The following is a 25134-nucleotide window of genomic DNA, read 5'->3' on the forward strand; positions in this document are numbered from 1 at the left end:
TGAAGAATGTACATCAGGGATCATCGTACCTCGGCTATTACATGGTGCCTTAAAACAGAACTGAAGCTAAGGTTTAGTAAGGTTTATTTTGTTCATGTGAATAACTCTTCAGTCCATTTGACAAAGTGTGCCTGTCATTTTCAGATTCCTGAAATAAGGACAGGTTACATGTTCTTCAAAGGAAATTTAGGGGAAATGAAGCAAAACAAAAAGACAAGAATTAGTTTCCCTCTGAGTGACCATGAACCTATTTTTTATTCTTAGAGTTGACTATTACTTGATTACAAATCAGATTGCTTAAGGGTATGGAATAGCAGGCTAGTTTTAATACCAACTTGTTACATAAAATCATATGTTTTAGACCATTCTTATCTAGTTACAATTTTAGAAAGTTAACAAAATAAGCAGGTACTTATTGAAGTGCATCTTTTCAGTCTACATGTTTGTCCATGTGTCTAGGTGTCTGTGTGTCCACATGCACACGAGTGCCCCTGGGGCAGGAGTCTGCTACAAAGTCAGAAGGTGAGTTCCTAGAGAGCATACACCCATCCCCATTTTAATTTGCATGAAAAGCCAAGGTTCTCTTAAGCACTCAAATTATTAACAGCAACAAAAAAACGCACATCCTTTTTTTTTTAAATAGTTACAAAATACCAATCAGCAAACACTGAAAATAACTAAATAAAGCCAAAAGAAAAAGGAAAGCACAAAATGATTTACAGATTACAAATGAAGACTATATTAACACAAGATGTTTATCTTTCCATTTGTATTGGGGGGAGGGGCAGGGATTGGGAAGAAGAGGGTGAGCCAATCTGTAAAGTTAAACATACCAAATGGCTTCTCAGGTAACATACAGTGTATCTAAGCTGTTGTTGCTTGATTGCCTTAGACTATTTAAGTTCAACAGTGTTTCTTAAGCAAAATTTCAATGTTTTAAATATAATTTTTAAAATTGACTCAAATTTTGTATTGTGCAACCTAATTATATATTTGAAAGTCCTCACTAGCACCCTAGCATCACCTTCATATAAACATCATTTATGATAATCCCCTTTTTCCTCCCCAAAAGTCAATAAATTTGCATCTCTCTCTCTCTTTCTCTTTCTCTCTCTCTCTCTCTCTCACACACACACACACACATACACACACACACAGCAGAAAAAATAAGTCATAATCTGCTAAAACCACTTTCATTTACATTAGGAAATGCTTACACATGAAATTAAAATCAAAAAAGGAAAAAACACTATTTTGGCTCTCCTTTCTGAGTTTTTTCAGTTTCCTGTCCTTGCTTAACCATCCCCTGAATGGTATTACATTTGTATTGGACCAAATGTTTTTACTGGTTTCATTTTGTTTATTGAAAGACTATAAATGTATTTATTATCATTGTTTCCTTTAATTTAATGTTGGGTATATTTGTATCACTAGAGGAATCTGGTAATAATGGACAAATTTAGATTCATGAGAGTTGGGGGATTGGAGACCCTCTAGGATTCAACATTTCTTCCAATTGTTCATGGTTTGTTCTAAATTAAAACAGATTAGAAATTGATAAATATCACTGTATTTGAAATTGACTCAATAAAAATGTTCTGATCTCCTTTAGGAATACTTAGGAATATTTATTCTTTGTGGCCAGGATAGATAGTTGGAATCAATACACAGAAGAACACCTATCTACGGTTCACTCTACTTCCAGTGATTTGTAGTTCACAGTAAGACATGCACACATACTCACACATTTTCATAAATGTCAAATTTGAATTTGAAATGTTTTAGAAAATTAAAACTATAATTTATACATTAGATCAAATTGGAGCAATCACATTTGTTGTAATTATTGAAATCATTATTTTTATTAATTGGAACTGTGATTTTTCTAAATAATATTAGCCACTAATACCCTCATAAAAAATTTATTAACAAGTGACACAAATACACATTTTAAGGACTTATTGGTATTTTTTGGCATTGTAATCACACGTGAGTCATGAGATATATCTGCATAAACCAAGTGCTGCCCTTGAAATGAGGAAGAATGTAAGGAAGGTATGTTAGTTACTTGGAAGTCTCGGAAAAGATGTTTCCATATGACAGGATTGAGTAACATGACTATAGTATGTTCTTGACATGTACTTTGAGGATTACACCAAAGGATTTGTATTCATAAAACCAGTGAACAATGGGATGGAATGAGTGAACCATTGGAACATAGGGCCCACTTCTCAGTTTTTCCTTCAAGTTGCTGATCACCTTTCAGGATTTTCATCCAAACTATGTTTGGACTGACTGTATAAGTCTTACTGCCTTTTCAGAAACCTGCTTTCCTTTTTGTGCTTTTTCTCGTACTGTATAGCACGGTTCACGCACCTCTCTTTAGATGGTGTACTTTAAAAACAAAAGAAAAATTTCAAAAGTGGTTTTATCACTGCATACCTAAAATTAGTAGTGTGCAACATTGACTGCCTTTAATTTGTAGTAGACAAATGAAAAGGAACATGTTCTTGTAGAATGCTGTAAGTCATTCAGGAATGGATACGGTTTCAGTGCCGTAATCACGGACCTTTTTACATGAATACCCTGTCTAGAAGTACTAAATGCATTTTCAAATTTTAAAGAATTATTCAGATAATATATTTGAGATGTCTAAAACAATGCTGTGCTTGAAACATTTAGTGTAAGAGGAAAAAAAAGTTTGTCACTGTGATGTTGGTCCTCCGTACGTGGACACAAGTAGAAAGTTAAAAACTTGGCAAGTCACCTTTGTGTACAGCATGAGGCAGTGGTTATATACAATAAATTGACTTTGTTATAACCTCTCCCCCCTCCCCAAATTCTTTGGAGAAATAGCAGCCATCTAAAAATTGAAGTCAGAGCTTTTGTGATCTGTATGAATACACCAGAACGTGGGGGAGGAGGGTCAGCATGCAGTGCTCTTGAAAATGGGGCTTGCCGCTAGATCAGAGCAGCCTCCATGTGTATGGTTAGAACAAATCAATTTAATGGAATCTAGTATTTCTGCAAGTTTGGTGATTTTTAAAAACTGGAATAGAAGCATTAATTCAGTGCTTAGTTCTAGTATTAGAAAACCCCTTTGATGTAATGCCTTGTATTAACCCTTTGAGCATTGTAAGATATACAATGGGGGACAAAAGCCTTTCAGATCATTTATTTAGACTTAGACCGGTAAAATATACTCTATATCCAAATGTCTAATTATGCTCTTTTTTTTAAAGGGGGGGTAGGAAGAGAAAGTGTTTCCATGCTGAACACTTGCATTTTATATACAACTCCTAATTTTCCTTCAAGAGGGCTTGATATATTTATTCCCAAATATTCACTGCCATCTAAGTAAGTGTACTGTTTACAGAAAAAGAAATCAGCTTTTCTAGCATCACATCATGACGCTGTAGAAAAGAAGGACAAATACATGGTCCTGTGTAGACCTATGTCATATTCGATTTCTGCACACTGAAGGTACCTAGATTGCCTTTAAAAGGTATGATAAAGAAAGGGTTACATTTCTTCTTTTTTCCCCAAAACAAAAGATCTCATTTATTTAGCTTTAGAAAGTACAAGTGTAAGTGAAGCCTTAGGAAGATATGAGTTCAAGTGAATATAGAAACTCTGAACTCTCTGGGGGCAGTTAGGCTATTTGGATTTGCATCGCTCATAAAATATTGTTTGGGAATTCATAGAGGGCATAATTTTATCTATGCCCCACAACTTTAATACTTTGTCAGGAAAAAACCATATAGAGATAGAATGGAGAGCAAAGCACTTGATTTTAAGCTCATCTGTCAGAAGATGCTATGACTACTGCTTCTGATATCTAAGTATCAGTCTGCTTACACCATTGCTGATTTGTTCAAGGGTATCTCTTTGCACACTTGCTCCCCTTTGTCCCTAGCGTGATCAAACACGAGAGCAGTGTTGTCTGCAGATGTGCTTGCGCTGCCCTAGCTGGGCGCAGGTAAGAGTGTAACCTATTCTGATGTCTGGTAAAAAGACATCCGTAACATAGTGCAAGTATGCCGTAAACGTTGCTTTTTAGGCAGTTTAGGAAGTCACACCATGCAAATTACTCGTGTGTTAACATGCAATACTCAAAGGGTTTTAATTTAACTCTCTTCTTTTGAATTCTTCATGATGATTTACTGTAAATGCTTCTCAGTTTGCATGCCTTGATCATTGCTGCTAGTGATTTTATGTGCCAGTAGACCTGAGTTTAGTTTACCAATTTTACTTAATTAAATAGTAAAAGCCACTTACAAAGTGACTGCCTAGGATTTTTCCCCCCTTTTGTTTAAGGTAATTGGTAATAATGTCTTTTTTTTTTTTTTTTTTTTTTTTTTAATGTGATTGGTCTCTTTTTATTTGGTTCTGGTATTTAACTCTTTTTTCCCTTTCCTTTGTTTTTTAAATAAATTATAATGTTGGGATTGGAAGCCCTGAGTAATGAAATATTTGGTAAGAATTGTCTATGTAGCTCAATAATGAGGGCAACAAATCTTTGTTAGAAGAATTTTGATTCTGGGGAGGAAAGTAAAAATAACTCTGATTGACTGCTGATAACCAAGTAAATTTTTTCTTCAATTGATTAGTAGTTCTGAACAATTGATTGCCTTGTTTTAACCTGCTAAACACAATTTTAAATGACCCAGTAAAGGAGGTATTGAATTTTATTCATTTAAAAAGCATCTTTTGTACCAAAGCAAATTTTTTTCTCTATTCATCTCCATCATCAATTTGGACCTACGGTGGTGACCAATGCGTTGGTTACAGAAACTTTAAGTGAGTGCCTTGAGAAAACTTGGAAATTTGTGCCTGAGGTGGTAAACTTTTAATTAGGTTAATTGTAGTGCTTACCAATCAGTAATTCTACTATCACTCAGGGCTTTCGTACCTTCTAGGTAAAACTTCTTTCATTGTGTTTTTTTAAGATACTGTATTTTTTTTTAAGTGCCATCATTTAAATTTCACTTAGTAAGTGGCAGATTCCATTATTCAGTCCCACAAGCACAGAAACATAGTAACACTAGGAGATATTTGAACATTTATTTTACAATCGACTGAATATATTATGTAAATGAGGTAAGCAACTTTTTGTAGAGATTGTATGTGTGAGATAATGTAATGTTCTTTTCCAGTTTTTGGACTACAGTTGAATAAACTTTTTAATTATTTAAAAACATCTTTACCGAATAACATGTGATGGTTTTTTGTATAATGTATTTGATTTTGTAAATACGTATTTCCTGATGTGATTTTTGTGAGAAATGCTAAATCTTTTAGTATATCATGTCCTCTCAAAATTGGCAGGAGCTAAATAATAGTTTGTGGGCAATTTGTATTGTGTACTGTACAATAACTGGGGAACTTTTATAATTATAAAAATATATATTAACTTTTAGTGTGTTGTTTAAACAAATGACTGGAACATACTAAAGATATTAGTAGGATTTTCTGAATATTTCAGACTTGAACTCAGGCTAGCTTTCTTGTGTTTTTCAAAACGAAATGGTGTCTTGTCTTTTAAAATCAATAAATTTGTTTCCTTGTTACAAACCCACTTGAAATGGCTTGATTCTTTTTCCCCTCAAACATTACCAGGAAACTTCTGCTACACTATCTCATCTAGGATCTGTGTCATTCATTAGCTTAGAAACAAAATTAAGTTGTTTTCCTTCTTTGTGTCAAATGAAATTGGCAATATTTACACATGAACAGCACAAAAGTAAAAACAAAATTATAAACCCAGCAGGGTATAAATCTTACCCTCAAAGAAGATTAGTGATTGAGTGCTGTTTAATTTCAGACACTGTCAGCAATTCCATTGTAGTTCCAGATTTTTGGATAATGTGTTTGTTTTATGTCACTTCACATTGATATTTGGCACCTAGATTCCTTGCTCAAATTGAATAACTTATTCAAATTTGTTTTAATACACTTAAGATAACCTGCACAGTTTTTTTTTCTTTCTTCTTTGAGTATGTACAGAAAAATTCACTTTTTGTTGTACATTCCTGTGAGTATTAACAGATAATAGGGTCACGTAACCACCACAATCAAGTTTAAAATTAACTTTTTAATATGCATATATTTAACTTTTTTCAGATCATAACATAGAGAATATAGACTAGCAAAACTCAGGGAGTTTCTACAAAAGAAAGAAATACAAGGCCTCCAACATGGTACTTTCACAATATATTTTAAAATTATCTCTAAAACTAACAACATTGACATTTTAACCTTTGAATATTCAAATTCATTCCAGTGTATTTGGACATTTAACCCCAGTTAATTTAGAAATGTATCCAAGTAATGTATTTAGTAAATAAAGGCAGAATTATAGTGAATATTAGAGACAATACTAGACTAGAAAGGAAATGAAGCTATTCTATTTATTTTTATGTTGTAGCCATGACCACTTGTGAGAGATTCAGAACTTTCACACAAAAAGAAAATAGTTTCCAGTTTCTAACTTTATTTTTTAACTTGGTGTCTCTGGGAAATCTGAAGTCTTTCAAATATCTTGTAACTAGTGCGTTTACTTCTTGGTTACAGTATTCTTCCTGCCACATGGCAACACTTGGACCCAGCCTGCTACCCGAGAAATGTAACATTTTCATTAACTGATCCTATTGAATCTACCAAATATTTTCCCTTCGTTTTGGTCTAAAAATAATGCAGATTTTTTTTCTATGAAAATACAAATTGAAGGTTTATTAATATTTATTAAGACCATGGTGTGCACATGGATGCCATTGTTAATAATCACCTTAAAAGAGGTAAAATGTTCAAATGAATGTGGAGGAGGCTGTAAGACAGATTCAAATTGGGATCATTAAACCCATGACTGCAATTTGTGCATATGCCCATATTTCTGCAAAGAAATTTCATGGCTTTCATCACATATTCGAATGTATATGCAACCCAAGGCTAAAATGTACTGTGTTCTAGGATGTTACTGCTAAAATTTAAACTTGGGTTTATAAAGTGGCAAGTCTAGAAATAGCATATTAATAATTATTAACACCACATTGATTTTTTATTATCAATAGTGAATAATAAACCCCAATTATTTTTTAATATTAAAAGATTATACTTAATCAAATTGAAAATGCTGTTGTGAGGCCTTTGAAAAATTCTAAAACTATTTTCTCTCAATGTCGATATTCAGGTTGAAATGCATTAGTAAGAATGCCAATCAAAGTCAAGATGGCAAAATACAGTTGTAGCTTCTGAAGAATTAATTGATTTTAAAGTTCTTCACTTAGGACTGTATCTACCATAAAAAGAAATAGATGGCACACTCCCACAAGAATTGAGGAAAGCTTAATGGGCTATTCATCAGAATGTGTTATGGGTTAAAGGAATTATTTTTTCTTCAATGATAATGTGTTCATTACTAGCTCTGTTCATATAAAATATAGAGAAAAGTTGGATAAGAAAGGCATAGCTACTAAAGTCCCCAATTGCCTAGTTAATCACCAACTTTAAATTGGTAACTACATCTTACTAATCCCTCTACCCATTACATGTTCTTCCTCTCTGCCAGGGTGTTCTTGATAGGATCTTTATATGATAAGGTGACTCAACCCTCCATTCCTTAGAACCTTATCTTTATTAGATTATTGCAGTTTTCAATTGGAGTGAAGCTGAGACACCTTGAGAGGATAGTGGCAGACTTACTCCTCCTTGCCCCATTTTAAAAAATAATAACTCTGTCAACCACCCAATCACAGAAGTGACCTCTTTCTCTGCCTGTTGGGTCATGCTTATGAGGAGCCCAATCTAGCCAAGGGATTTTCAAAGGACTAGTCTATTGATTTAATGAAGTCATGACTTAGTTTCCAAATGGAAACATTCTTGCACCCTGGAACCTCCAAAGCCTTTAACCTCCATGTTTGCAGCCTGAAAAACCAAAAATCTTTAAATGGTTTATTTGGGGTTGTTCCCATCTCTATTCCTTGATTCCAGGAGCCAGGCATTCTCACTATGAGAGGAACAGCACCGACTCCTGACTGATGGCTATAGTCTCTCAGCCAGCACCATGGCTGAGCAGTTAGCAGGTTGCCTGTGATCTCTAGACGAAGCCGCTTCTATGTGATGAGACACATGAGACTCTTGAGTTCTGTGGTGACAGCCTGCATCTCTTTATTATCTAATTTGTCCTCTAATCAGAAGTGACGCTGTGTGCATTGTGTTCACGAATAAATACACATACCCACAGGAATCAGGGAAGGAAAATCCATACCTGGAATAGTTAATTCCTGTAAGGGAGGCACTTCCTCTTCTATGGTGAAAAAGATCCTGTGTCATAAACACAACGATCCCCTCTACGAAACAGTCACATTGGGAGGCCTTGCATTAGCTTCAGGTGTTGGCAAGCTGGCACTCAGCCTCTCAGCAGTAGCAGTTGCCATCTCAGCCTTGGTGAGGCGAAATCTGTGGAGCCCCTGCAGAGCCCCACCCATGCTGCCACGGCCACTTTGTATGTGGGGACATTAAGTGGGTACTGAAAGGTGGTTGAGGAAAGATGTTGACCAACCTCAGATCCCCCGTGTCTGGGGATGAGTCTCTTCTGCAGTGGATACTTTCTGGTGGGCATTGACATGGGTTACAAATACCTTCACATTCAGTGTCCCTTCTGAGAGGTCCAACCCTACTGCCCAGGCAGTCCCCTTGTCACCAATCTTACAATCTTGTTTCAAGTTCCTGACTAGTCAGTCACTAGCCACTACCATGAAGCAATTTTAATCTGCATTTCAGACCATCACTACTACTCTGTAAAGAGAACCAAGAAAGGGAGAAACCATGAAGTTCTGAGGAATTCATTGGGAGGAGTTTTCTTCACCACCGTCTTCCCAGGCCACTCCCAAGTGGGGCTGGAAGGCAGCATTTGCCACATAAATGACTCCAGCTGAGCCCAGCCTAAATTGCTAGGCCAAAGAACAGTGAATGAGGAATAAGGTATTTCTATTTGTTTCCAGGATCATGGGACAATTTAAGGTAATTAACATTCTCCTGATGTGGTGGCACATAAGATGGCCTAGTGGAAAATGAGGTGTGTTTTCTAAAAGGTGACTGTAAGAGACAGCATACCAAGGTTGATTAAGACATAGAGGTACATCTAGGTTTGAGTCCTGCCTGCACCACTAACTAGCTTTGTGATCTCCCTGGCTAATTTGAGTGGTGCATGCTGATAAGGCTCTGCAGTATTTCCTAATTACTCAGCAGGTGCTTTGCACTTGGTAAATTCTCAATAGTGCTAACTATTGTGGGTGACCTGCTTCTATTACTTTCCAAGCAAGAGTGTGGGAGCTTCCTAACCACCTTCCAATTAATATCTCTTCCAAATGGGCTCTTCTTGCCTAGAATAGAGTTGGGCCCGCTTAACTAGGGTACTATTTACCTTTGATTAAGCTGTGCCACCAAAGTGTATCCTTCATTGAAAAAAAAGAAAAAAAAAGAAGTTATCTTCAAATGAACTCAAGGCTCTGAACAAAGAAGAATTTACTTTCTCATTTGACCATTTTGGACTTCCCAGAAGGTAAAAATATTTCCTCTTTATGCACAGATGCTTCTGAGCCTTTCTTTTATGCTTTCAAAAAATAACCACCACGTCTCCCAGAGTTTCTTCTAAATATTCCAGACGCCCCGACAACAGTTTGGGGATAGACTGTCTTTGCTTCTCTCTGTAAACTATTTTTATAGTCAGCTCAGCTGTCTTTTAAATTTGCCTCGCCTTTACAGTCAGCTTGCCTGAATCTTACAGCATTTATTGTCTGTGTTGGAGGTTGTACATTAGGCCAAGGAGAGTCTTGGTTAGCTTATGCAGTGTTAGACCTTGAAGAACTTTCAGATTTTTTGTTGTTTGTGTTTTTTCTTTTTTAATTTACTGTCAGAATTTTTTAAATAACTGTACTGGAAGATCTCAGCGAATCTGTTCAAATAAAATCTGGTTTTATGATTTTTTCTTCCTTTTTTTTTTCTTTTGAAAAATCAGGGGATCTGGCAACACTGAACATACATGTCCTCATGACAGTATTCTGGAACCAGAAAGGACAGGTTTGTAGGCATGAGTTGGCCCCTCCACACCTCATTGAATCTAATTGCTACTTTGTACTCACTCTGACTTTTCTCAACCTGTAGGTGTTTGAGCTTTGACACACAGTTGACATTATTTTGGCATAGGGACTTCTTTGCCTGATATAATTTGTTATCTATCTATCTAGGGAACAAGGACTAAGGAACATTTCTCACCTGCAGCACAGAGATGGGAATGGAAGTAAGGGTATGGTCTCTCTGGTGCCTATCACCTGCTCAGGCAACAGATGGCATCTATCACACTGGGCATCATGGGAGAGAACCCCAGCCTCTGAGCTGTGAACTTCAAGCTGCACAATTAGAGCAAGCACCAGCCCCTCCCCTGGCGCACTCAGGTGCTTGCATCCAGTAGCAGTATGAGCTGTTGAAAAAGTTATTTTGCCACTTCAGCATTTGTTGGTCAGGAGAGCACCATCCCCTCCCTGGATCTGAGTACTAAGCTTCAGTTAATTACATGTAAAATCAGTACCCCTTGGGCCTGGTTTTCTTTACTTCCCAGGATTGACTACCTTAAGTCGGGTTTTCCCAGTACCTAGTAACCTCTGTAGTGGTTTTCCCAGTACCTAGTAACCTCTGCTCTGCAGAAAGGCAACAGCCTGAAAGGGATTTGCCTGGGACAAATTAGACCTTCTCATCTCTTCACATTCTTACAATTCCACATGGCCCATTACTGCTGCAGTGTGGTGATTGACAAATATTTGCTGGTTTTTGACTTTGCTATAGTTTTATTATATATATATATATATATATATATATATATATATATATATATATCTGACAATCACACTAAAATTTTGGTTCTTCAGTTACTTATGTGATAGGAGGAAAGGGAGAATACTACACCTCACTAATGGCACATACGTAATGCTTTATTGATGTTTCCTTCAAACAAGAGAATGGGATGTATCTTTAAGAAAAGATATCATGGGGTTGAGGATACAGCTTAGTTGGTAGAGTGCTTGCCTCACATGCACAAGGCCCTGGATTCAGTCCCCAGCACCACACACACACACACACACACACACACACACACACACACAAAACAGATATCATATTAATATTGTAAAAGATAGAGGATGGGGTAAAAAAAATTTCAAGAGAAGAGCAAGAGTTTACACATGGAAACAAAGATCTCGAAGCAAAGACTACTGTCTCAGGATGATAGATGTTTTTAATTGAGTCTTTTCACACAAAGCCTAAAGACATCTGGTAGAAAATATTTCAGACAGAACCCACCAAGACAGTGTCCTTCTGTTTTCTGGAAAGATGTAAAGGAGGTGTCAAATTAATATGCTCAATTTCTTATAAACAGGACTGCCATTTTAAAAAATCTTACGTTTTGTCTAGTGGAATGGGATGCTGCATAACAAAGTTGACAAGGTCCAGGAAAAAACATTCAAGTCATTAGGATAACGAACAGAAGATTACCATGAAGAACTTTCAGAAAAGAAAGTTCCTTAGAAATCTGGAACGCTCAAGGCAGAAGAAAGAATTGTATTTATCCTATCACCTATTCATTGTGCTGCTGTTGTTCCCAGCCTGCACAGGTTAGCAGCTGGTCCCTGATTCTCTCCAGGAATGGAGACGTGACCTTTGGTTGAACTTTGTGACACATCACCCCTGAAGAGAAAGTTCGATAGTGGCTGTCCTGTACTAGGTACTGATCCAAGAATTTTCCATAAACTATTATGTTTGGCTGTTGAGATTGTTCACTGTGTAACTTGTAATTCATGAGATTTATCTTCATTACACAATGGCATTGGTTCCTTACCTGTGAGGGTTTTAAGAGTATTTAGGCTGAAGGACCCTAGATAGAGTAGCTTCCCTGGGCTGATGAGGTCTATTTTGTATCTGTTGATTGCTAGCCCTGAGATTGGAAAGGAGCCAATGCATGTCTGAGTTGCCTAAACAGAAACATAAATGTATAATCTGCTATGGTTTGGGTCTGAAATATCCCCAAAGGCTCATGTGTTAAAGACTTGCTCTCCAGCACAGCAATGTTCAGATATGAGGCTTTTGGGAAGTGATTGAATTCATGAGCGCTCTAACCTCATCAATGGATTCATCAACTGAGGTACTCATGGTTTAAATGGACTATTGAAAGGTGGCAAAATTACAGAAGGTAGGACCTAGAAAAAAAGTGGGTCCTTGGAGGAGTGCCCTTGGGAACAACATCTTCACCCTGCCTGCTTCCTCTGTCTGTTTTCTCCTTGCCATGAAGTGAGCAGCTCAGCTCCACTACACCCTCTCCACCTTGATACTTGGCCTCACCTTAGGCCTGTAGCAAGGAAGCCAATGACCATGGACTGAAATCTCTGAGAGCATGAGCCAAAATAAGTCTATCCTCCTTTAAGCTGTTTTTCTCAGGAAGTTTGTCACAATGATGAGAACCTGACTAATACATACTTCGAATTAAAAAGAAAAGATTGTTAAGAGGAATTTTTAAGGATAATACTATGTTTAAGCAAAGGTGCCATAAAGTTATAAGGCAGTAAGATAGGGAAAGAAAATAAGAACACTATGAAAAACTTAAAGATAAATATTAAAGATATTCAAGACCTGTGATACAAAATAAGTGGAGAGAAAGAGTGTGTTCATGGGTCAGAAGACACAATATTATTAATTGTCCCCAAAATTATCTGTAGATTTAACACCAATCTCAATCAAAATCCTTGCAAGTTTTAGTAGAAAATGACTAGCTGATTTACAATTTATATGGAAATACAAAGAATAGTTAAATTAGCTTTGAAAAAGAACAAAGTTGGAAGATTACCCATACCGATTCTAAGGCTTTTATATAGCTATAGCATTCAAGATATTGCAGTACTGGTATCAGATAGATCAATGGAATCTGTTAAATAGACCAATGAAGTAGAATAAGAGTGCAGGTATGAACCCACATTTTTATGGACCACTGAGTTTTTATAAATGTATAAAGTCAACTCAGTGGAAAAGATAGGCCTTTAAAATGTGGTGCTGGAATAATTAAATATCCAGTTTGGCTCTTACCTCACACCATATACAAAAATTAACTTAAAATGGATCATAAAACTACATTTAAAACCTAAAACTAGGAAACTGCTAGAAGAAATTGTGGGAAAAACCTTTGAGGCCTTGGTTAGGCAGAGTTATCTTAGATATAACTTCAAGAACAATCCATAAAAAATGAATTGATAAATTGGACTTCACCAAAACTAAATTTTCAGCTCTTCAAAAGACACTATTAAGAGATAAGTCTTATGTTGGGAGTCAAATTTCCTTCTTATGTTTCTGTATGTGTTCTAAGAAAATGTATCAACCACTTTTGTTCTGGACAATCTATCTTTTCAAAGATATTTATGTAGCAGAAAGTCTTAAAAGGTAGAGTTAATGGTCCCCTCTGGGCAGAGGGCACTTTTATTACTTCACCCACATAATAATGTCTTTACTGGGGCAGATTTGGTAAGTTTGCTGGCAGCCACTCTTTAAGTGGCTGGGGTTTCTATGATGCTAACACACCCAGCCCAGGTAAACGACACCTACCCACGCTTTTCCACAGCATCCTCTTGGATCTTGAGAGTGGGCAGACAATGAAAAAAGAGCGTGAAGCTCATGCTGCTTGCTGGGCTGTGATAAAGTCCCTCTTCTGTAACCCAGGAGCCTCCTGTCTCCTCTCAGTATCTTTGAAAGGCTCCCTTGTTAGTTTGCCAGTAGCAGGTTAAAATATCAGAACTTTTACAGTTCTTGACATGGGGAGATAATATGTACAAATACAAACTTATGCCACAAAGTGTTTTGGTCAGTGACAGACAGAATATAACCTTATGGTGGCCCCATAAGATTATATTGCCTAATAATATCTGATCTCAAAATATACTGCAGAGCTTTATTACCCAAAACAGCATGGTATTAGCACCAAAAAAAGACATGAAGAGCAATGGAATAGAAGACACAGTGACAAACCCAAATTTATACAGGTACCTGATACTTGACAAAGGTACCAAAAATATATGTTGGATGAAAACCAGTCTTTTTAATAATTGATGCTGGAAAAACTGGATATCCATAGATAGAAGAATGACTTTAGGTCCCTATTGTTCACTCTGCATTAAAATCAAATCAAAATGGATCAAAGACATATAAATTAGACCAGAAACCTTGCAACTGCTAAAAGAAAACAGAGCCAACACTCTATTATACAAGAGCAGGTGCTGACTTCTTCAAACAGACTGCTAGAGCTCAAGATATAAAACCAAGGATCAATAAGTAGAATGCTATTAATAAGCTTATGAACAGCATAATAAATTATTAAGAGCATAAAAAAGAGGCTACAGAATGGGATAAAATCTTTGCCAGCTACTCCTCTGACAGGGGATTAATATCCAGAATATATAAAGAACTCCAAAAACTAAATAACAACAACAAAAAAAACCAGATAAATCAATCAATAAAGGCAAAGAACTAAACAGAAACTTCTCAAAAGCAGAAACACAAATGACCAAAAAATATATTTAAAAAGGCTCAACTTCTCTAGCAGGCAGAAAAATGTTAATCAAAACTACTCTAGATTTCCTCTTACACCAGACAAATTGGTAATTATCAAGAATACAAGCAACAATAAGTGTTAGAGAGGATGTGGGGCAAAATGTACAGTCATTCATTACTGGTGGGAACTGCAAATTGGTGCAACCAATCTGGAAAGCAGTATGGAGATTCCTTTGAAAACTCCGAATGGAACCACCATTTGACCCAGCTATTCCACTCCTCAGTCTATACCCAGAGGACTTGATATCAGCATACTATAATGATACAGCCACATCAATGTTTATATCAGCTCTATTCACAATAGCTAAACTGTGGAACCAACCTAGATGCCTATCAATAGATGAATGGATAAGGAAACTGTGGTATATATATTTACACAATGGAATTTCACTCAGCCTTAAAGAAGAATAAAATTATGGCATTTGCAGGTAAATGGATGGAGTTGGAGAATATCAATCTATGTGAAGTAAGTCAATCCCAAAAAACCAAAGGTCAAATGTTTTCTCTGATAAGTAGATGCTGATGCATAACAGTGAACAGGGGGCAAGGGAAGAATGGAGGAACTTTGAATAGTGCAGAGGAGATGGAGGGAAGAGGATGGCATGGGGAAAAGATGATGGAATGAGATGGATATTATTACCCAATGTGCATGTATGATTGCATGAATTGTGTAACTCTGCATCATGCACAACCAGAGAAATGAAAAGTTGTGCTCCATTTGTGTACAATTAGTCGAAATGCATTCTGCTGTCATGTATAACTAATTAGAACAAATTTTTAAAAAGAAGCAAAAAATCTACACTAAGATTTCATCTCACTCCAGTCAGAACAGCCATTATGAAGAATACAAATAATAATAAATGCTAGTGAGAATGTGGGGGGTAAAGCCCATTCTTACATTGTTGGTGGGCCTGCAAATCAGTACCACCTCTCTGGAAAGCAGCATGGAGATTCATCAAAAAAACTAAGACCAAGTTATCCCACTTCTTGGTATTTATCCAAAAGGTCTAAAATCAGCACACTATAGTGATGTAGCCACATCAATGTTTACAGCATCACACTTCACAATAACTAAATTATCAAATCAACCCTGATGCCCATCAATAAATAAATGGATCCAGAAAATAAGGTATATATACACAATGGAGTATTACTCTGCCATAAATAAGAATGGAATAATGACGAAAGGGGGTTTCAAGATGGCGGACTAGAGGGTGGCTGCATTTCATGTTGCTCCAGGACGCAGGATTCAAAAGAGGAGATAGTGAGAGACTTGGGACCAACTCAAAGCCACCGGGTGAGTCTCTCCCATAGGGGAGGCGTCCTGGATGGGGCAGTAGCCCCGGAACGCAGGGAACTTTGTGAAGTAGAGTTGCTCGGCGAGACGCCCCTCCCCCCGCTGGAGCGGTAAACACGGACAACTGGGATCATCGTAGAGGAGTCGGCTCAGCACAGCGCTTGGACTCGGAGCAACCACTGGGACTCCGGGCGGCTGCCTGAGGAGGAGCTGTGTGGCAAGCTGTTTAGACCCAGAATGAGCACTTCTGAACACCGGGGGGGTGCCCGGAGGAAGAGGAGGAGCACGGCGGGTCGCTTGGTCTAGGAGTGACTGCATCAGAGCTAAAGGCGGTTGCCAGAGGAGGAGCTGCGTGGCGAGCTGTTTGAACTCAGAACGACCGCTTCTGAACACCGGGGGGGTTGCCCAGAGGAAGAGAAGTGTGGCGGGTCGCTTGGTCTAGGAGTGACTGCATCAGAGCTACAGGCGGTTGCCAGAGGAGGAGGTGAGTGGTGAGTTGTTTGGACTCAAAGCGACCACTCCTGAACACCGGTGGCCTGCCTGGAGGAGGAGCGCGGTAGGTCGCTTGGTCTCGGAGCGACCACTCCTGAACACCCGGGGGGATACCCCGAGGAGGAGGAGGAACAGGGTGGGTCACTTGGACTTGGAGTGACTGCCTAGGGCTATGGGCGGTTGGCGGGAGGAGGAGACCCGAAGTGAGTTGTTTGGACTCCTAGTGACTGCGTCGGAACACCGGGCAGCTGTCCAGAGGAAGAGGCGTGTGGCGGGTCTCTGGGACTCGGAGCTATTGTATGGGGCTCCAGGTGGTGGCTCAGAGGAGGGGCCGCATAGCCAGGCGATTAGGTGCAGAGCAGGGTCCCAGGACCTAGGTGGCTTCTTGGTGGAGGAGCCGCACAGAGACATGCTTAGGGGCGGAGCGAAGGTTCCAGGACTGCGGTCAGCTTCTCTGAGGAGAGGCAGCCTAAGGAGACTCGTCTGCGAAGGATGAGGCTCCCAGGCCCAGGAGGTAGGTCCAGGCCCCTGGGAACGTTGCAGAGGAAGGCAGCCCAGCCCAGGCGGTAGATTGAGGGGAACCTCTAGGAGGGGAACTGACTAGTGAGACCTCCCCGCTGGGTGAGTCTTCCCTGCCAGGTGAGTTTTTCCCACAAGGACGGTAAAACCAGAGGCACAGACACAAACAGGCCTTGCCTCAGCCCGCAGCCTAGTTCCCCTTTGGATGACCATTGATCAACAAGTGGAGGCACCTCTGCCCACTATCAGGGAATATACCCCAACTGAGGGTCACCACCCCTAGAGAGGCAGCTTCCTTGTGGAGCACCGCAGTATCAATTTCCTCCAAGACTTCAGGCTACTGAAGGATAAGAGGGGATATACTAGCAATCTTCAGGGACATTATAAGTCAGTAGAGGAAATCTGCAATATCTTAATGATCCACTGATTCCTGAACAATATGAGAAAACAAGGGAAGAAAATGCCCCAAACAAATCTAGATGTTACATCAATAGAATCCAATGACAGCATGGCAGAAGAAATGACAGAAAGGGAGTTCAGAATGTACATAATTAAAATGATCAGAGAAGCAAACGATGAGCTGAAAGAGCAAATGCAGGCATTGAATGATGAGATGAAAGAGCAAATGCAGGCATTGAATGATAGCACCAATCGACAGTTAAAAGAGCAAATACAGGAAGCAAAAGATCATTTCAATAAAGAGTTAGAGATATTGAAAAAAAACCAAACAGAAATCCTTGAAATGAAGGAAACAATAAACCGAATTAAGAACTCCATAGAAAGCATAACCAATAGGATAGAACACCTGGAAGACAGAACCTCAGATATTGAAGAAAAAATATTTAATCTTGAAAACAAAGTTGACCAAACAGAGAAGATGGTAAGAAATCATGAACAGAATCTCCAAGAACTATGGGATATCATGAAAAGGCCAAATTTGAGAATTATTAGGATTGAGGAAGGCTTAGAGAAACAACCCAAAGGAATGAACAATCTATTCAATGAAATAATATCAGAAAATTTCCCAAATCTGAAGAATGAAATGGAAAATCAAGTTCAAGAGGCTTATAGGACTCCAAATACACAAAATTACAACAGACCCACACCAAGGCACATTATAATGAAAATACCTAACATACAAAATAAAGACAGAATTTTAAAGACCGTGAGAGCAAAGAACCAAATTACATTCAGGGGAAACCAATACGGATATCAGCAGATTTTTCAATCCAGACCCTAAAAGCTAGAAGGGCCTGGAACAACATTTTTCAAGCTCTGAAAGAAAATGGATGCCAACCAAGAATCTTATACCCAGCAAAACTTACCTTCAAATTTGACGATGAAATAAAATCATTCCATGATAAACAAAAGCTAAAAGAATTTACAAAAAGAAAGCCAGCATTACAGAACATTCTCAGCAAAATATTCCATGAGGAAGAGATAAAAGACAAAGAAGCAAATCAGCAAAGGGAGGAATTATCCAAAAGGAACTGTAAAATAAAGGAGGAACCAAGTTGTGTCAAAAAAATAAATAGGGCTGGGGAGATAGCTCAGTCGGTAGAGTGCTTGCCTTGTAAGCACAAGGCCATGGGTTCGAACCCCAGCACCCCCAAAAATAAATAAATAAATAAATAAATAAATAAATAAATAAATAAATAAATAAAATTTTTAAAATGAACCAAATGACCGGGAATACAAATCATATCTCAATAATAACCCTGAATTTTAATGGCCTGAATTCATCAATCAAAAGACAGACTTGCAGACTGGATTAAAAAGAAAGATCCAACAATATGTTGCCTGCAAGAGACTCACCTCATAGAAAAAAATACCCATAGACTAAAGGTGAAAGGGTGGGGGAAAACATACCATGCACATGGACTCAGCAAAAAAGCTGGAGTAGCCATCCTCATTTCAGATAATGTGGACTTCAAGCCAAAGTTAGTCAGAAGGGATAAAGAAGGACATTTCATACTGCTTAAGGGAAGCATAAATCAGCAAGATATAACAATCATAAACATCTATGCCCCAAACAGTGGCTCATCCATGTATGTCAAACAAATCCTTGTCAATTTTAGAAACCAAATAGACCACAACACGATAATACTAGGTGATTTTAACACACCTCTCTCACCACTGGACAGATCTTCCAAACAAAAATTGAACAAAGAAACCATAGATCTCAATAACACAATCAATAATTTAGACTTAACAGACATTTATAGAATATACCATCCAACCAAGAGCGAATACACTTTCTTCTCGGCAGCACATGGATCCTTCTCTAAAATAGACCATATATTATGCCCACAAAGCTAATGTTAGCAAATACAAGAAGATAGAGACACTACCTTGTATTCTATCAGATCATAATGGATTGAAGTTAGAAATAAAGAGTAAAAAACAGAAACTACTCCAACACCTGGAGATTAAACAATATGCTATTATATGATGAATGGATAACAGAAGATATTAGGAAGGAAATTTAAAAATTCTTAGAGGTAAATGAGAACAAAGAAACATCATATCAAAATCTCTGGGACACTATGAAAGCAGAACTTAGAGGAAAATTTATTTCATGGAGCGCATTTAATAAAAGAAGTAAAACTCAACAAATAAACGACCTAACACTACAGCTCAAAGCCCTAGAAAAAGAAGAACAGACCAACACCAAAAGTAGTAGAAGACAGGAAATAGTTAAACTCAGAGCTGAAATCAACGAAATTGAAACAAAAGAAACAATACAAAAAATTGACAAAATAGTTGGTTTTTCAAAAAAATAAACAAAATTGATAAACCTTTAGCTACAGTAACAACGAGAAGACGAGAAAACCCAAATCACTAAGATTCGGAATGAACAAGGAAATATCACAACAGACACGACTGAAATACAAAACATAATTAGAAGCTATTTTGAAAATCTATACTCCAACAAAATAGAAAATTTCGAAGACATCAACAGGTTTCTAGAGACATATGAATTGCCTAAACTGAACGAGGAGGACATACACAATTTAAATAGACCAATTTCAAGTAATGAAATAGAAGAAGTCATCAAAAGCCTACCAACAAAGAAAAGTGCAGGACCAGATGGGTTCTCAGCCAAGTTCTACAAAACCTTTAAAGAAGAGCTCATTCCAATACTTCTCAAAGTATTCCATAAAATAGAAGAGGAGGGAACTCTCCCAAACTCATTCTATGAAGCCAATATTACCCTGATACCTAAATTCTCAACAAAATTTTAGCAAATCACATACAAAAACATATTAAAAAGATAGTACACCATGATCAAGTGCGTTTCATCCCAGGGATGCAAGGTTGGTTCAACATCAGGAAATCAATAAATGTAATTCACCATATCAATAGACTTAAAGTCAAGAATCACATGATTATTTCAATAGATGCAGAAAAAGCATTTGATAAAATACAGCACCCCTTCATGCTCGAAACACTAGAAAAAATAGGGATAGTGGGAACGTTCCTTAACATTGTAAAGGCCATCTATGCTAAGCCCATGACTAATATCATTCTAAATGGTGAAAAACTGAAAGCATTCCCCCTAAACACTGGAACAAGGCAGGGATGCCCTCTTTCACCACTTCTATTCAATATCATCCTTGAAACTCTAGCCAGAGCAATTAGACAGACCAAAGAAATTAAAGGGATACGAATAGGAAAAGAACTCAAACTATCCCTATTTGCTGATGATATGATTATATACTTAGAGGAACCAGGAGATTCCACCAGAAAACTTTTAGAACTCATAAGTGAATTCAGTAAAGTAGCAGGATATAAGATCAATGCACATAAATCTAATGCATTTTTATACATAAGTGATGAATTATGATCACCCACCGCCCGGGGGGACAATCACAACGCGTACACTCTTCTTGATCACAGGAACCAAAAGGCTTTATTCCACAAGTCTCAGACTTATATTGAGAACATCAGCCTATCAGAGAGTAGACTACCAGGAAAGTCAGCCTATCAAAGAACGGTCTCCAGGCAGATACCAGGATTGCCTCATGAACAACAGCCAACCAGAGTTACTTTCTAAAACTTGTATATGAGTACAGCTATGTCTGGCAAGCTGCCAGGCGCCATCTTAGAGATCAGGCCACGGTGCAGCTCTGGGGCCCTCAGAGCCCACCCCTGACATCTCCCCCTTATTCTTTAAATAAAGAAAAGATGACTTGGGACCATGCCTGTCTTAGGTTGTCCATGGCAAATTACATCCCTACCCGTCATTGGAATTCTCACCTCCAGGCGTCAGAACCCTGTCTTAGGTTGGTATGCATTTCCACGGATCTTACCCATCTTTGACTACTGGTCCAGCATGCTTAGCCATACTTGGGGGGATGTGCCTGTCTCAATGGCTTTCAAAGCCTGTACTATAGCCCATCGATGATGTTGGGCATCTTGGCGAGCTCTGATTTGGCTGCATATAACATAGGCTATCCCTAAGCAGATAATAATCAGAACAGCTACTGTTCCAGCCCACTGTTTTGTCAATCCCAGGGCTTTAGATAACAAAGAGAACATCTCAGATACCGATGCAACTTGAACCCTGGTGGCATTGACTCTGAGTATTTCAGCTCATAGCTGACTGGTTAAATTATCAAACGTAGATGACCAATTACCAGTAAGGTAGACAGAGAGATTTTTAGATAACATAACCACAGAGCTAAGGTTATTATAAGCAATAGGGGTGACACACACTGCTCTTAAAGGATAAACACATCCCAGTCCCAAAAGTTCTTGCAAGATATCCACTTGTAAGTCCACTCTTTGATTTACAAGGAGTATGCCTGCTGTTAGATGTTGGTTTAGGGTCTCTTTAGTCTGTAAGGCTGCAGCTGTATTTTCGGCCAAGTGATTGTTGTTGCTGTCTGTATGGTTGTGTCAATGCTGTTGCTGTGGTTGTGGCTGCTGCTGCAGTTGCGGCTGCCGCTGCAGAGACTGCTACCGTGGCAACCACGGCCGCTGTGATGCCAAAATCTCTCCTGTTTAGTAACACTGGCATTTCCGCATCTGTAACAGAGACTGGGACTGGTAGGAACGCACATTAAGACTGCCAGCGGGAACCTAGAAGCATTCCAACATTGAGAGAGATAGCATAAATCTGAAGTACAATTGAGAGAAGCAGTTGTTTCATTAGTTAGCAGAAACATAAAAAGGGGGAAACACACAAACTGGGGTAGGTGGAAAGGTACATAGTTGAACTGTTCCTCCTAAGAGACTAAAAAGAGGTTGTAAGTTACTTGTTGGTAGCGTTGGCACTGGTCGAGTTAGTCACTCAGGAACCCAGATAGGCGATGTTTTATCCTGTGGAAACACACAAACTGAGCCACGGCTCCAGTAAAGCACCGGGTCCGGGCCGTTCCATTGTCCTGTAAGAACATCCTTCCATTTTACCATCGCTCTATCATGTTGTTTATGATTGCCATGTCTCTCAGCGGCAGAGCGACCCTCATTATCCAGAGTTAAAAAATTTAAAATAAAGAGGCAAAGAGAAAGTTTATCTTTAGGGGACCTGAAGGTCTCCCCTATTCCCCCCTTTTGTTTATAAAGAGTATTTTTGAGGATGAGATGTGCACGTTCAACAATACCTTGTCCTTGTGGGTTATAAGGTATACCTGTGGTTAGAGTTATTTCAAATTTAGTGAGAAATTGGTTCTTACCAAATTTAGTTTTTAAAGAAAAATTTAGACTCTATAACATAGTACAATACTCTAACAGTTGCTTAACCATAATTGTATAAACCCCTATTTTTAAGACTATTTGTTCTAAAGAATAAAACTTAATAGACACAAAGTTAAGAGTACATTAGTGTTTCTAAGAAATCCTTGTTATTTTACCATGTCATTTTACCATATAGATTAAACTTTGGTTTATATTAGAACATTAGTATTTCACCTTAGGAAAAACCTTAAATAGCTTTAAATGTTTCACATACATACAACCAACTTAGTTACATGCAAACTTGTTGAAACTTGCCCTTTACTTACATAGACTTTCTTAGCACTTACTTAGACCCTCATTTATTTCATCACACAAGCACTTTCTTACCTAGAAACTTTTCTTTTCCCTTTTACTAAATATATTTCCATACCCAGAACCTTTATTTTCTCTTTCCTGTTGACCCCTTTTTGTTCACATTCTGAAACAACTCTTATGAAATTTCTGAATTTAAAAAAATTACTCTATTTTAATAAGATTAAATATTTTGTTGTTTATAGTACTCTAATTGAAACACAGTTGAAACTTTTAGAACCCTTTGTATATAGAATTATCCATTTTTAAATTTTAATTTTAGGAGCGCTCAGTTTTGATACAGACAAAACATGACATCAGACAGCATGACATACACATAACACAAAATCAAAGGCCTTGAAACTTTATAGGTGAATCTCCATTGCAATGTAACAGATGTTCAAAAACTCTAGTTGAATAAAAAAAAAATAGAACTGATCAAAAAAGTTATGAGCTCAAAAAAAAAATGTAGAATTCAGAAAAAACAAGAGTGCTGGGAAAATGTTATGGCCGTTAATTACTTTAGTAAAGCACAATAAAATTTAATTTTGCTGGAGTTCAGGTAAGACTTTTGCTCTTTTTTTTTTCTTTTTCTTTTTTCTTTGGGTTTGAGACCGGTCTCCTACTGAGCCTTCAGACTTTCTCTATTTACATTTCAATGTAAGCCTTGACTGAGATTTGGATCTGAAAGGGGCTAAAATGTTCCAGCAGAAACTTGATGCCTAGGGCATTTTAGCCCTTAATCCTGGTTAGTAATCAATTCAGGTTTGGACGCAGAAAATTGTGAAACAATTATCCCCAATACTTGTGGGGACTGGGGCTACTATATCATACTCCATACTAGGACATGCCACTGATGGTTGGGCTGGTTGGAGGAGGAGGAGGAATTAAGAGGGGGAGAAGAAGGAGGCATTCAAGTTTGCAGGAAGAGCAGAGAAGTGCAAGAAAGAAGAGACTTGAAGATAAGGAATCCCTTTCCATCTGCCCACTCGCTCACAGATGCTGTGTGCCAATATCTTTGGTAGCCACAATCCACCTTCCCATGGAACCATCTTTCATCCCTGCACAGCCCAATTTGTTATTGGTAATCATTCCTTCCCAAACTAACATTTTAACATTTACCAGGAAGGCCCTACTGGGAGCGGGGAGGTTAGAGTCTGTGAGTTCTTGCCCAGTATCATAAAATGGCCACCGGGAAGATTTCCCACCATCCGGAAGGAGGAGGACGAGGGCTTTCATTGGAGTCTGATGTGGCCCCAGAATACAAGATGGTAGCAATGAGCCTCCCTGGGGCGGTAGTGGGCCCTCCCTATGTGTAGAGGCTGGCTGCCCTCGTGGTTCCTCAACCTTGGGAGGAGCGGATGGAGATGGATTGGGCTCCTCATTAAAGGTCTCCCAACGTTGTTTATTATGTGGCAAGTTTCTAGAAGGAGATGCAACGGGAGGAGCTGGCTGGGAGCCCGCTTTGGGAGGTCCTGGAGAGAAGCAGGCCTTAAGGGCAGATAATGTAGGGTAGACTCCGAATGGGGGACCCTCCCCTAAACCGATTTCCCTCTTCCTAACAAGTTGTTCTACACAATCCCATGTGGACCAGTCAAAAAGATTAGCGGCAGGAAGCCAAGGAGCCACCTGAGTAAAGGTGTCCCAGGCTTTTTCCGCCTGTGTATCAGACCACTCAAGGTCGCTACTCTTCAGCATGAGTCTAAGAGCTGAGAGCGCAGGGTCACCATGTGTGGTGTGTGTTTGCCCCATCTTTTCTTTAGTAGATCCTGTAATAGCAAGATTTTTTGTTCTACATAGTAAATCCTCCTCTTTATCTGAACTATCCTCACACACAGTTTCATTTTCCTTGTCTGTCTCTGATCTTATTGATGCCCTTTCTGATGCTTTAGACCTTTCCTCTTTTATTTCCTCCAAAACTTCTTCCCCTTGTTTTATGGCCTCTCTGCATTTGGTATTAGGAGTATCTAAACACCCTCTAACTAACATCCATATGGCCATGGTTCCCAGGGGTAATGGCTTTACTATCTCTGTCACTCTCAAATCCTCCCCTAGAAGCTCCCATTGAGGGATATTCAGTAATCCCTCGTCCAAGAACCATGGTGCAATATCTTCCACCGTGCGTAAAAAGTTTCGGGCTGTTTTAGTTT

Source organism: Sciurus carolinensis, chromosome 14 (assembly GCF_902686445.1).
Source record: "Sciurus carolinensis chromosome 14, mSciCar1.2, whole genome shotgun sequence".
Taxonomy (NCBI): domain Eukaryota; kingdom Metazoa; phylum Chordata; class Mammalia; order Rodentia; family Sciuridae; genus Sciurus; species Sciurus carolinensis.